This window comes from Mauremys reevesii, linkage group 13 (assembly GCF_016161935.1).
Source record: "Mauremys reevesii isolate NIE-2019 linkage group 13, ASM1616193v1, whole genome shotgun sequence".
In the NCBI taxonomy this organism is placed as follows: Eukaryota; Metazoa; Chordata; order Testudines; family Geoemydidae; genus Mauremys; species Mauremys reevesii.
In genome coordinates this window covers 10,270,972-10,283,870 of record NC_052635.1, presented here as the reverse complement: position 1 = coordinate 10,283,870, position 12,899 = coordinate 10,270,972, and the positions used below count along the sequence as shown (strand labels likewise).

The 12,899-nt window shown below is 47.2% G+C and overlaps 1 long non-coding RNA gene across 1 annotated transcript; it reads left to right on the top strand.

Annotated features, from left to right (window-relative positions):
* The first annotated feature begins 4,897 nt into the window (after positions 1–4,897).
* LOC120379807 lies at positions 4,898–11,754 on the top strand. Its single transcript, XR_005587601.1, has 3 exons — positions 4,898–4,924; positions 10,933–11,072; positions 11,635–11,754. It is a non-coding gene; the product is annotated as an uncharacterized LOC120379807 (long non-coding RNA).
* Positions 11,755–12,899: the final 1,145 nt, after the last annotated feature.

The window sequence follows — 12,899 nt, the reverse complement described above, 5'->3', positions numbered from 1 at the left end:
AGTTCAGAGGTTCATCCGCAGAGTTAACCTCCCATCCTGTGTGGAAGGCAGGGGTGGGTAAGGAGGCACCTGAAATGCCACACTGCTCCAACACTTGCTCATTGCCCCAATGGTTGATTGCCATGTATCGGCAGGGCTCTGCTCTGACCCTCTCCACCACCAATTATCCTGGCCTCTTGCCACACCTCTCCACCAGCTGCCCTGGTAGCTCCTTGCCATGCTTCTCTGCCAGCTGCCCACTCACCAAGAGGTCTTCAAGCCCCTCTCCCACAGCTCTCAGTGACTTCAGCTGTTAGTGTGAGAGCCTCATTGCTGGTACACACTAGGCAGTCTCTTACAATAGAGATGCTGTTCTAAAGTATGTCTAATGCTTTGAACAAGGTATCAATGACTTCAGCTCTGTAGCATATAACAAAACCCACAATTGAGTCTAAATTAGCTTTTATTACACATGGGTCAAATGACATCTAGAACCCTTAAACACAATAAGCCCATTCACCCTACTCCCATTGGTCTTTGGAACCCATGTCCCCTGCCTAGTGAATGTTATTCAGTTGAGGGTGAGTCCCTCCACTGGGAGATACCAGGTACAGTTTTGCTGCCCTTGGTTCACACAACAAGGGTAACAGCCCTTTATTACTCCTGCCCCAATAACAAGGAGACTGGGGATCCAACACCAGCTAGAAGTGATCATTTGGGCAAGCAATCCCATCACACCGAGCACCTAGGCAGGGTGGGTATGTCCATGCAAACAAGATCAGCTTCTGAAGTCTTTTTCCATGGCTCACCACTAGATGTCAGGGGAGCTCATTCAGACTCTGCTTACATCTGTAAATACATCAAAACACAAACATTATCTCTCCACATGTCTTTGGAGGGTTATTTATTTTGCAGGATGTTTAACCCTTTCTTGGCGTGTATCACAATCCCCACGGCACTTTACCCAGCATGCCTTGTCAGACTCTAACTCCCATGAATCTCTCTAGATTAGAACTCCCAGAATCCCTCTACGCAAGCAGGAATGGGGCAGAGCTGGACCTGAAGCCTCTCTTAAAGGGCCACCCAGCATAACATGAGCTGCTCCCATTTGCAGTAGATTTGCTGGTCATTTGTAGCTGGGAGCTGTGAATCAGTCCTTATGCTGAATCCCATGGCATCTATCTTAGGGTTACCACCTGTCTGGTTTTTACCTGGACAATTTGGTTTTTGGCTTCTCTGTCGGGGGCTATTAAGGGTTGTCAGGTGACTGGTTTTTGGGACCTGGCAACCCTAAATGGCACCCAACCCAAATACCTGGTTACTGCAGGGCAGGGGGAGGCACCAGGTCATTAACTGTGACCAGCCTCTGCTCAGCCAGCACCAGCTCCTGCTCAGCTGGGCAGCCTCCTATCTGCAGACGGGCTCCTTGAGAGGATCCAGCATGCGATGGGGGGCGGGGGAAGGGAGGGAGAGGAGCAAGTGATAGGGATGGGGCCTTGGGGAAGAGGCAGGGCAGGGGGCTTTGCCATAGGGGTTCAGTTATCAGCAATTAGAAAGGTGGCAACCCTAACAGCATCCTTCAGGCTGGAGTGCAACGTCACAACAACACAAAGCTAAACAGTAGAGGGCAAGGAAGATATAAGAATCCCTAGTGCTTCTATAGTGCTGTTCATCCGTGGATCTCAAAACACTTTGCAAGGAGGGCAGTATCATCATCCCCATTTGACAGATGGGTAAACTGAGGCACTGGGAAGTGGAAATGACTTGCCCCAGGTCCCCCAGCAAGTTAGTAACAGAGCTGGGGATCAAACTCAGATGTCCCGAGCCTCAAGCCAGTACTTGGTCCACTAGCCCACCCTGCCTCCTTCACACATTGCTCAGTTCTGTAGGTTTGGTGCCCTCTCCCCTCTGGGGGGTTCTGCTGAGCAGTGGTTGCCCTGAAGCATTTCAGATGAACACTTAGGGGTGAGCTTTGATGGTTTAATTAGCACTGAAGCAATTAAAAACCCTTCAGAGTGATCCATTTTTAAAGAAACACGAACAGAAAACCGTTTTGTTACCAATTCTCAGGTAGCTGGTTTGTCTGCCCAGGCTGTCAAAGCCCTATTTGGGGTCTTTAAGTAGGACATAAGCAGCCTGGTACTGTCCCCCTGCAGTCCTCTAAAGGGACCAATCCGGTGTCACACTGGGCCACACTGGTGGTGTGCAGGGGATGGAAATTGCCCCTGCCCTGGGTAGGGGGAATCACAGATTGGTGTGGAGCTGGCGTCAGAGCCCTGCACCCGCCTGACTTCCAGCCCCTGGTGTAAGGGATGGATCAGGGGCTTGGCTGGAACGTGCTGCACCATGGTTATTCCCTGCTTTCCAGAGTCGGCAGAGAGGACGTTAGAGCAGCCCGAAGGCTGCTCTGACTGTTGCCAGGAGCCCAGGTTCCAGGCATCCCAGGGGAGACTTCGAGCAGGGCCCATGGCGCCTGTAAGCAGCCCAAAATTGTGGGCTGTGCAGGAATCTCTGAGATGACAATGCTGCACTTTGGCTGCTAACCTGCTTTCCTCCACCAGTCCAGACGCTGTCCATCTTTCGGTGTCTGGGGAGCTGGCCGCTGTGAAGGAGTCTCACAGTAAAATGCAAGAGGAGATCACGGTGTTACAGAAAAAAGTAGGTGAGGAGCACAGTGCCAGCTGCCGTGCCCATGCGAGGGCTGCAATTAGAGGGAGGTGGCAGCAGACATGGGCCCACAGGGCCAGATGCTCAAGGGAGCTCAGCACACGGCAGCTCCCATTGCGGGATTCTCTGTTGTTCTCAGTGGGACCTGCAGGGCAGGGGATTCTTTAAGCCAATCTCAGGCCCACCAAGGCTGTTGGCTACAACCATCCCCTGTGGATCGCTCTCCATATGTCTACATGAGACCTTGGAGGGTTTGTAAGAACAGGCTGGACAAACACCCATCAGGGGTGGGTTCAGTTTCCTTGGTCCTGGCACTGGAGGAGGGCTAGGTGACCTCTCGGGTCCCTTCCAGCCCCATATTTCTAGGACTCCTGTGGAGTTTTGCCATTTCTGTTGGGAGGAATTGCTGGGATGTTTTCAAGCGATCAGCCGGACAAACCTACCGTGGCTCCACCCTCAGCCCCTGTATCTTCCCCCACCACTAGGTCATGTTTCCTCCAGGCAACAATCCCCCCCTAATCCCCCACAGGAGCTCAGGCCCCACACACCCCCTTCAGATCTTTTATTGCTCAGGAGTGAGAGCTGGACTGAGACCACCCCACTCATCAGCCAGGAACAGCCTTCAGTTCCTGCTGGATTTGAGATGGTGACACATCTATGGCATTTAAGCTCCTCCCCCAGCATTTCACACTCTTCAATGTTGTTATCCCACTAGCGCCCTCAGGGCTAGGGCTATTGTTCAGTTGGGGGAACTGAGGCATAGAGAAAGATGCAGGGACTTGACCAGGGCCACACAGGGAGTCAGTAGCAGATCTGGGACTTGAACCTGAGTCTTCTGAGTCCTAAGCCAGTGCCCTGCCCACCAGTCCATCCTTCCTGGCACTGGTAGAGTACGTGGCCTGTCCCCCACCCATTCACCCCCTTAGTCTGCTCTTGTCTATTGCAGGCGTTCTTGGTGAAGAACTGCACGGTGTCCTGGTTATCCTGGCTGGGGCTGAGTGACCAGAAAGTGGAAAATCAATGGCTCTGGGTGGATGGCTCCCCTCTGAAACTCAGGTGTGTGGGGTGAAAGGCTCCATGCCCCCCCTACCCACCCCTTGCTCCCCGCTGTGGTCTCCATGGGGTTTTGCTCTTCTTCACAGCTTCTGGAGCACCAGGGAGCCCAATGACTCCAGCAACGAGGACTGTGGCACCATGGCGATCGACGGGTGCTGGAACAACATAAACTGCTACAGGACCGACTACTGGGTCTGCGAAAAGCCCTGATTCTGCTAGAGCCTGGCTCAGCCGCCACCCCGCACCCTTCCTGAACCACAGGCTGACCCGTGGGACCAGGCCCTGCCTCCTCCAGATCAACAGTCTCCCCAAGCTGTGTTCTCTTGGTGATGCTCCCTGTCACACAGCTCTTTCTGGGAGCTAGGAGTTGATATTTCTGCAGTGTGTCCTAGTGGGTAGGGCATCAGGCTGGAGCACAGCAGACCGGGGTTACATTAATAATAATACATGGAGATATACCAATCTCATAGAGCTGGAAGGGACCCTGAAAGGTCATCGAGTCCAGCCCCCTGCCTTCACTAGGAGGACCAAATGCTGGTTTTGCCCCAAATCCCTAAGTGGCTCCCTCAAGGGCTGAACTCACAAGGCTGGGTTTAGCAAGCCAAGGCTCAAACCACTGAGCTATCCCCAACATTTACATTAAATGTAAAATTAATTACATTAAATGTCTTTTAAATTCAAATTAAATGCAGTTTTATTTTTTTAAATAAACCTACTTAAATTTACATTTCAAATTGACAACCTATTGTGACAGTCAGCAGCGACCCCCTAACAGCTAGTAGCCTTATAATAGCTGGCAACCATTAAGGGAAATTGGACATCTCATGGACACAGTAGCCTGAATTTTTGAACTGTCTTCCCTTATCGGTCTTGAGGCAGTTGAAGCTGGTCCTAAGCCGGTTTTTGCAGAGCAGATTGCAGAAGTGCAGGGTTTGCTAACCACCAATCAAATGCTAACACGACCGAAGCCTGTGTGTGAGTGTGTATAAAAGATTCCTAGTTTTTGTATGGAATAGAGTTTTTTTGTACCAAGGTACAAAACTCTCCTTTCTTCTGCAGAATAAAGCAACCTTTCCTTATCCCTGTCTGGCTGCCACTGGCTCTCAGCTAAGCGGACCCGACACTATTATGACATCGATGTGACTGTGACATCACATATGCTGCTGTAATTACATGAACTCTCTTCCTGTGCTGGAAAGGACTATGGTCAAGATCCTCAAAGGTATTTAGGCTCCTAACTCACATTCAAATCAATAGATGTTAGGAACCTAAATACATTTCAATATCTGGGCCCATACATGTAAGCAGTCCAATAGGTGGCTAAATTTGATCCAGTGTAGAATTCTCATTCTCTCTAAATCATTTTCAATTTTGGTTCGGTCCCTCTCTCAGTTTGCCACACTCTTCAATATTGGTTTTATCTGAAAATCTGCTCCTGGTTGAATTTATATAAAATAAAAGCACCGAACAAAGAAAGAGAAGAAACTGACTCGGAGAATGCACAGTGACACTTGAGTGTGGTTGGTTGGTTGGTTTCCTTTGCTTTATAATTCGGTTGATCAAAAAACCTGATGAAACCTTATTGAACTGTATTACAAATATTGATTTTTATATTGTTTTACAATGAATTGAAATTTATACTTCATTTTCCTGTCCTGCCAAACACATCAACTAAATTAATGTTTATTGATGACAGTCTTTGCAGTAAACCATATGGAAAAAGAATTCCAATTACCTTTGTCCCTTGCTATGTATAACTTATTTTGTGCCTTACCCTTTCTGATTTTATCCTTGCACGTATATACTATTCTTTTGTACTCCTCGTTAGTAATTCCATCTTTTGAATGATTTTTCTTTGATTTTCAGGTCATTAAAAAACTTCTGATGGAGTCATATGGGCCTCTTACTATTCTTCCTATCTTCTCTTTGCATTTTATCTTTACTCAGAGACTTTCTGCTGGTCTGCTTCTCACCTCCTTCTGGACCTCAGAACCAATGTACAATGCAATACGTCCTCTCTTTTTTCCTGCCTGTCCTTCCTGAACAAGCTATAGCCCTCTATACCAATATTCCAGTCATGAGATTTAGCTCAGCAAGTATCTGTGATGCCAGTTAAGCTCAGTTATGACTTATGTATTAAAACTCCCAGTTCTTACTGTTTATTCCCCATTATTATTACTCCTCACAGAATATCAGGGTTGGAAGGGACCTCAGGAGGTCATCTAGTCCAACCCCCTGCTCAAAGCAGGACCAACCCCAACTAAATCATCCCAGCCAGGGCTTTGTCAAGCCTGACCTTAAAAACCTCTAAGGAAGGAGATTCCACCACCTCCCTAGGTAACCCATTCCAGAGCTTCACCACTCTCTGAGAGAAAAAGTTTTTCCTAATATCCAACCTATAGACATTGTGAGAAAGTTCCTCCTCTACTTTGGTGGGCCCTGCGCTTATTGGCAGATTTGCTCACCTCAGTGATCTTCCCCACAGTCTGGGTCAACTCCTCCTGTGTCTGATCAGGAGTTGGGAGGTTTGGGGGGAACCCGGGCCCACCCTCTACTCCTGATTCCAGCCCAGGGCCCTGTGGATTGCAGCTGTCTATAGTGCCTCCTGTAACAGCTGCATGACAGCTACAACTCCCTGGGCTACTTCCCCATGGCCTCCTCCAAACACTTTCTTTCTCCTCACCACAGGACCTTCCTCCTGGTGTCTGATAACGCTTGTACTCCTTAGTCCTCCAGCAGCAGCACCCTCTCACTCTCAGCTCCTTGTGCCTCTTGCTCCGAGCTCCTCACACGCACTTCCTCTCCTCTGGCTCCCCCCTGCCTGACTGGAGTGAGCTCCTTTTTAAACCCAGGTGCCCTGATTAGCCTGCCTTGATTGGCTGCAGGTGTTCTAATCAGCCTGTCTGCCTGAATTGGTTCTAGCAGGTTCCTGATTACTGATGGGTTTGCCCAGTTCCCCAGGTTACACGGCATCGGCTCCTCAGCATGGGACACTGTGCAGCTACATGTCCCCACTCCCCGCAGGCATAACATCTGTATGGGGCCTTAGGCATATGCCGGCCTCTTGGTTTGGGCAATCTAACATCATGATCCTCTTCTCTTTCAGTCCTCCAACTCTTTGTGGCTTCTGGTGAGCCTTCAGCCCCTCTCTTTTTCCACCTGGGCCCTCCTGGTGGCCTAGTCACCCGAGCTCTAGAGCTTGGTCCTGCTAGTTTAACCCGGGGTGCCTCTTCCTTAACTGGTCGGGTCAGCTCCCTCGCTGTCCTTTTCCTCTCTACCAGTGTAACAACCTCATGATAGGTGGAGGGTTTGTTCTGGCTTATCCAGGCACGAAGGTCTGGCAGTAGTCCCCTCATGTATCGGTCGATGACCAGAACCTCTAGTATCTCTTCCGGACTCTAGGACTCCGTTCGCAACCACTTTCATGCGAGATGGATGAGGTCATAAAATTGGGACCTCGGGGTTTTGTTTTCCTGGTACCTCCACTCATGATATCGCTGGGCCACTTTGCGGTCATTACCCCAGATCTGGCCAGGATCTCTGGTTTCAATCTCTGCCGCCCGTAGGACTGACTCAGGGTCCCTATCACACACAGCTGCTCTAACATGGTCAGGCACAATGTCTAGGAACTGTTCCAAAGTTATCAAATCCAGCAGTTTTTCAAAACTCCCTTGTGCCTTTGCTCCCATAACCCACTTTTTAACAAAACCCATCAGCTTATGAGCACATTCTACAAAAGTACAATCCTTAGAGATTTTAAACTCTCTAAATTTAACTCTGTAAGATTCAGGAGTAACCTTGAACCGCCTTAACACAGAATCTTTAAACCGCTCATAATCTAAGGCTTCTTGTTCCCTCAATTCATTAAATACCTCCCTGGTTTTTCCAGTCAGTCTGGTCAGCAGGACAGGCATTCGCTGACCTTCTGGGATCTGGTACAGATTGCAGAGGCATTCAAAGGTAGACAAAAACTCCTCTATATCCTCAGTATCACTGTAAATGGGACACATCCCTTCCCAGTTTTTCTCATGGTGGTGGGGAAGTGGAGTACCAGGGGGCGATGATTTTCTCCACTCTTCCATTACTTGGAGCTGAAGTTTGACCGTCTCCTGTTCTATCTTGTGAGTCTCCTGTTCAGCAGCCAGCAGCTCCAGACGCCCCTTACGAGCTCTCTCTTCTCTCTCATCAGCCTCCTTCTTTCTCTCATCAGCCTCCTTCTTTCTTTTATCAGCTTCTTTCTCTCTCTCATCAGCCTCCTTCTTTCTTTTATCAGCTTCTTTCTCTAGTTTAGCTATATTTTGCTTCTCAAGCAATCGAAGATCTGCTAGATTCCGTTCATGCTCAAGTTGCAGTTTACTTGTCGTCTTTTGCCCTCTAATTTTTTCTGCATCTTCTGTATCCTCAGGTAAGGGCTGCGCTCTTGCCCCCTGATCACTGGCCATTAACAGATTTCTGAGTTCTTGATTTGTTGCTTTCTTTCTAAAGCTTATCCCCTTTTCTGAACACAAATTTTCCAGGGCTTTTTTGTCAAGTCCCCCATATGCTCTTTGCTCAGCCATTGCAGCAGCTCTTTAACCAGTCAAACTCTCAAAACCAAAATTCAGATTTGGATAGCGTGGGGTTATGACCCAAAGCTTAATTGACGTGATTCTGTGGATCCAAGCACGACTACGCCACTGTGACAGTGCTGGTTCTGGCGGGACCCCACCGAGAGTGCCAATTCAGGACCAATTGCTTAAACAGGGTAGTTACAGCCCAAGGCTGGGGTTCTTCTACCTCTAAGGCAAACCAAACCAGCCAAACAAAGAGGACTTTGGTCTCACCCCACTGGTTAATCGCAAAGGGAAGGATAACTCAGTGGTTTGAGCATTGATCTGCTAAAGCCAAGCTTGTGAGTTCAATTCTTGAAGGGGCTATTTGGGGAACTGGGGTAAAAAATCCAGGGATTGGTCCTGCTTTGAACAGCAGGTTGGACTAGATGACATCCTGAGGTCCCTTCCAACCCTATGATTCTAAGTCACAAACAATTTCCTTAGACACTCCAGTATCACCACTCATTCTGGGGATGCATGGTTAATGAAAACCAACACCCCAATAAAAGAAAACAGTTCTCTTGATCCCAAAGAATCAAGCCCCAGACCCAAGTCAATATACAAATCATGCTGTTGGCCAATCCTTTAGAATCTAAAGGTTTATTCATACAAGCAAAAAGATAGAGATGAGAGCTAGAATTGGTTAAATGGAATCAATTACATACAGGAATGGAAAAGTTCTTAGTTCAGGCTTGTAGCAGTGATGGAGTAAACTGCAGATTCAAATCAAGTCTCTGGAGTACATCCCCCACAGGGATGGGTCATCAGTCCTTTGTTCAGAGCTTCAGTTTGTAGCAATGCCCCTCCAGAGGTAAGAAGCAGGATTGAAGACAAGATGGAGATGAGGCATCAGCCTTTTATAGGCTTTTCCCAGGTGTAAGAACACTTCTTTGTTCTTACTGTGGAAAATTACAGCAAAATGGAGTCTGGAGTCACATGGGCAAGTTCCTGCATACTTTGCTGAGTTACAAGGCATATCTGCCTTCTCTCAATTGGTCAACTGTATAGCTGATGGTCCTTAATGGGCCATCAAGCAGGCTAGGCAGAGCTAACACCAACTTGTCTGGGATGTTTCCCAGAAGCACAGCACAAATATGAAATACAGACAGTATAGAGCCAATACTCATAACTTCAACTACAAAATGATACATACATATAGACACTATAATGATAACCAGCAACCCATAACCTGGTCTTAGACACCTTATATGACCCCCTTTTACATAAGATTTGGTGCCACAACAGGACCTTGGTTGCAACCATGTTCTATATGGTCCCAGATTATATCAATAATGTCACACCAGGATTTCACTCCAGTTGCCTGGGAGGAATTCTCCATTCTGTGTCCTATGGAGGTTACTCCCTATTCTCTCTTTGCAGCTCACTGTGGTTGTTCTGTGAATTAGCTGCTGGTTGTGTTGTTCTTGTATTGCAGGTGTGGAAGCAGGGAAAGAAAGAGAGTGTTTAAGTGCAGGCATTTAAGTGTCAGAGACCGAACAACTATTGAGCTAAGTCTTAGCCTAATATCGTGAGACCTGTAGAAGCAGGGCTCACGTCAGAAGCGAGTGGAAAACAGCAGAATAGTCAGTGTGACCTAGCCTTGATATAACAATGTTTTGAATAGAGCAAGTGAGAAAATACTGGAATAGATAGCAAATAATGTAAATAAAATTTAAATGTTTTTAATTAATGCACATCACAAAGAGGTATAAATGCTTGTGTGATTTTGCTTGTACTTTGGAGAAACTGAGGCAGAGATGCTCTCTGCCAGCTGTATTCTTCGCCTGCAATTGCTTGAATAAAGCTGTCTCTGATTTGTTGCCTCCAGCCTGAGAGTGGAGTTTTGTTTCTTCCACATGGGATATATGTATTCAAAACCAGTAGAGGGAATTTACAATTCTGTACTTACACACAATAAACACAAACTGAGAATATTCTTAATTTGTTAAAACTTAAGCTCTCTTTCCATGCAGCAGGAAAGTGAACATTTACTTCTCCTAGATGATGCCGGACAGTAGTGCAACTTGTGCATTTTACAGTTGCACCTCTTACTGTAATATAAAATTCACCTGTTATCACTATAGGTCTCAGTGAGAACATGCACAACTGGTAAGTTGTGACTCTTACTGATGCATGTTGTCTCCATGTTTAGCACTTCAACATGCAAGTTTTACACTAAGAGAGCACACTTTTGCTGGAAAAAATACAAGACATGCTTTGCTGCCAACTTCCACCTAGGATATGCAACATCTATACTGGTGCATACCTGTTTAACTGGAATATGCATGCTAATGCAAGCTGATTACTGTAGCATTTAATATTTGCACTAGTACAGATCCTGCTCAGAAATATGCAAAACCTTTCTTGGTCAAATGAGTCCTGTACTAGTTATGAGGTTTTTAGGCTTCCAATTGGATTTCTTAGTTCCACAAATCTTTTAACTAATATAAGAACCTAAATTCAATATTGTCTACTCTTAATCAAAAAGGCAATATCTTCTACTTTATTTAAAAACAAACGCTTGAATGATGTTAATGTTATAAAAGGTGTCTGTCAGGATCTGCTGCATGCTTAAAGTGTTTGAGGAGATGAATATCTAATGAATGAATAACTTACTGTGACTATTAAATCACTGTAGGTGATTGACATCATGAGGGTGAATGTGGACAAGGTTTTGGAACGAGAGCTGAAGCTGTCAGAGTTGGATGATGCACTGCGGGCGGAATTTGAGACCAATGCTGCCAAGCTGAAAAAAAGTATTGGTGGAAGAACTGTAAGGTAACCATGACTCGAGTATTTCCAATGCAAATTAATGTGACTAAGAACTATAAGTTGTTGAATACTCCATAAAGGGGAAGAAATTCAAATAACTTTGGCCAATTTCTGCAGCGTTTACTCATGGTGAATAGTATTTAAGATTACAACATCTGGTCCTTAATGAGCATCTGGATGAGTGAAGTAGATGAACTTTCCAAAAGTTGGGTGTCCTGGCCAAGTTCCTTTACACAAAACATTCTCCAGGACAGAAATGTGGCTAAGGAGAAATGAATGTACTAGTTGAAGGTGTTGGAGATCTAGGAGGAAGAAATTCAGTGGTATGGATTGAATGACGACAACACATACAACAGCACAAAGAACCTTTAGTCTCTGACAGTCACGTGTGCTAATTACAGGAAGGCCTGGAAGCCTACTCTTTATTTGCTGAGAAGCCAAGACAGAGTGGAAAACATTAATTTGTAAGGCAGGGGAGCAGTAGCTGAGTCTAGAGAAGAAGCTTTTGCCCTCTTTTAAAAATATCTAAGTGAGCTGTTTGTACTAAATTATGTGCTTTTTTTAACAGAAATGAGCAGTATTGATAGCATTTGTTCTCATTATCATCATCAGTGGTAAGTGTTTAGCTAAAGCACTATTTTGTCAGTAGGACTAGCGAACACGGGGCATAAGCTGTAAAAAGAAGTTATTAACGTAACACACTCTGGTTGTGACTGCTAGTACGTAGGTCATAATATTCAAAAGTTGAGGTTCACACACCCTAGGGTTGTGAGTTTAATCCTCGAGGAGGCCACTCAGGGATCTGGGGCAAAAATTGGTCCTGCTAGTGAAGGCAGGGGGCTGGACTCAATGAGCAGCACAGACAAGATGGGGAGATGGGGAGGAATGGGAAGCTGGAGGCTCCTTTCCCATGGGGGGGGATAGACAAGCCAAGGGATCCCCCTCCCCAAGGCACTCAGCAGTCAGGCTGCCCCAATGGATCTTGCCTTCAGAATCAGGGGTACAGGGATCCCATGTCAGGCCTAACCCTTCCCCCAGGAGCCAGTGGCCAGCCTCCTCATGAGGGTGCCACTGACCAGCGCTCTCCACGATCCTCCCCCTGCCTCGAGGGGCTTGTAGTGAGGGCTCTGCAAATCTCCCTGAAATTAATGTGGAAATGTTGGTCAGTCAGAGTCTGACTGTGATCTCGTTCACACTGGGCTTACCCCCTTTGATACCTGCCAACTCCAGTAGAGATGTGAATGGTCTACACCAGGGGTTCTCAGCCTTTCTCTTTTGAGGCCTTGCCCCAACATGCTATAAAAACACCATGTCCCACCTGTGCCACAACTGTTTTTCTACATATAAAAGCCAGGGCTGGCTTTAGGGGGTAGCAAGGAGGGCAACTGACCAGGGCCCCACGCCACATGGGGCACCGCAAAGCTAAGTTGCTCAGGCTTCGGCTTCAGCCCTGGGTGGTGGGATTCGGGGCCCCGGGCTGCAGTCCGGCACAAAAGGGCTTTGGTTTTCTGCTCTAGGCCTTAGTGAGACTAACGCCGACCATGCCTGGCACACCCCCTGAAACCTGCCTGCAGCCCCCCAGGGAGCCCAAACCCTAGCTGAGAACCACTGCTGTAGACCAGGAGTTCTCAACCTTTTCCTTTCTGAGGACCCCCCAAACATGCAATGAAAACTCCACGGCCCACCTGTGCCACAACAATTGGTTTTATGCTTATAGAAGCCAGGACTGGCATTAGGGGGTCACAAGCAGGGCCATTGCCTGGGTCCCCATGCCACAGGGGCCCCCAAGAAGCTAAGTTGTTCAAGGCTTTGGCTTCAGCCTCCGGTGGTGGG